Source organism: Pteropus vampyrus, unplaced genomic scaffold (assembly GCF_000151845.1).
Source record: "Pteropus vampyrus isolate Shadow unplaced genomic scaffold, Pvam_2.0 Scaffold13, whole genome shotgun sequence".
NCBI classification, from domain to species: Eukaryota; Metazoa; Chordata; class Mammalia; order Chiroptera; family Pteropodidae; genus Pteropus; species Pteropus vampyrus.
Window position 1 is genome coordinate 8,998,506 of NW_011888794.1, and position 1,469 is coordinate 8,999,974.

The 1,469-nt window shown below is 28.9% G+C and overlaps 1 pseudogene; it reads right to left on the minus strand.

Annotated features, from left to right (window-relative positions):
• Positions 1 to 789: 789 nt before the first annotated feature.
• Positions 790 to 908, minus strand: LOC111733289 (annotated as a pseudogene).
• Between the last annotated feature and the right edge of the window lie 561 nt (positions 909 to 1,469).

Here is a 1,469-nt window from a genome sequence, read left to right on the forward strand (position 1 = left end):
CCATAACACACATGAACACATATACACATATAAGCAACTTTATTATAGTATTCACACATCTGGGATGTGAATCTTTGAAATTTGACTTTATTTAAAACTTGATGACAACTTCTGAGTTTATTTTTCTGGCATGAACATATTGTCTTAGAAGACAAATATTCTAAATCTCTAACCCTCAAATTCTGTTGAAATGAGTAACCAAAGGAGAAGAGGATTGGCAAGAAAAATGTGAAATAGGTTCAGTCATATTATTATAGCTTCAAATTAAGTAAGTCTTAAAGAGAAATTCTAAGGGGCCAGATTGAACTTGCTAAAATAAAATTTTACGTTTGAGTACCGGCCCTTATATATCTAAACATTTTGCTATCTTTCAATAAATTAAAGATTCAAATACAAAACAAAATACTCAATCTTTTTGACTTCTTATTCTCCCCAGAGTAATCTGTTTCTAAAAAGTAAATATGTGATAATAAAATAATATAGAAATAGGCAAAACTTTAGTGTGCCTTCTTTGATTTATCATCAGATTCCATTATGTGCATTCTTCTACTTGCTTTCTTATAATTCGAAAGCTATTTTTTCAAATTTTTAAATTGTCCTTTTATTATTGTTAATAAATAAATTACTGAAGCAACATTTTGCCTTTGAATAATGATAATAATAAAAAAAACATATCATTTCAGAAGTCATTTATATAAATACACCAATTATAGAACATAATGAAGGAATGTAACTTTGAAATTAATCCAATATACTGTCATTTAATACATAACTCTTTTTTTTTTAAAACACCTACAGCACCTGGTATTCCTAGGTGGTCTCCCATCCAAGTACTAACCAGTCCTGACCCTCCTTAGCTTCTGAAATCAGATGAGATCAGGCACGTTCAGGGTGGCATGGCTGTAGACTAATACATGACTCTTTTCCCTCATATTTATATCAAATTGTCATTTGGCACATGTGTACTGTCTTTAATATAAAAAATAACTTAAAATTATCAACACCAGTTATATGATTATTCTCAATAGTAGTCAATGGCTCCCTACTATTTAAGATCAAACTACTTAATATCACACACCTCATCCACAAATCATCTCCAACCAAATTACTTCCCCGTCAGAACAAACTTTGACCTTTATTAACATTTTACTTTTGCCTGTTTTTTTCTTGCTAACATTTTGCTCACCAACACAAAATCTACTCATTCATAAAAGCCTAGTCCAAATTTCAATCCTAATCTAAAATGCTTAAAGCCAATTTATTTTTCTAAATCTCTAGTTTTGCTTTTTTTACCTTCAAGACCACTGATATTTAATAATATGCATCATCTACATATCAAGTTTCTACAGAAAACTTCAAGATTTTAAATATTTTCTTGTGCAACGACAAACAATAAATACACTTTTAATTGATGTAACTCATTAATCAGTTTGTTGTTATTTGTATTTAGTAGTATATTATGAATTTTA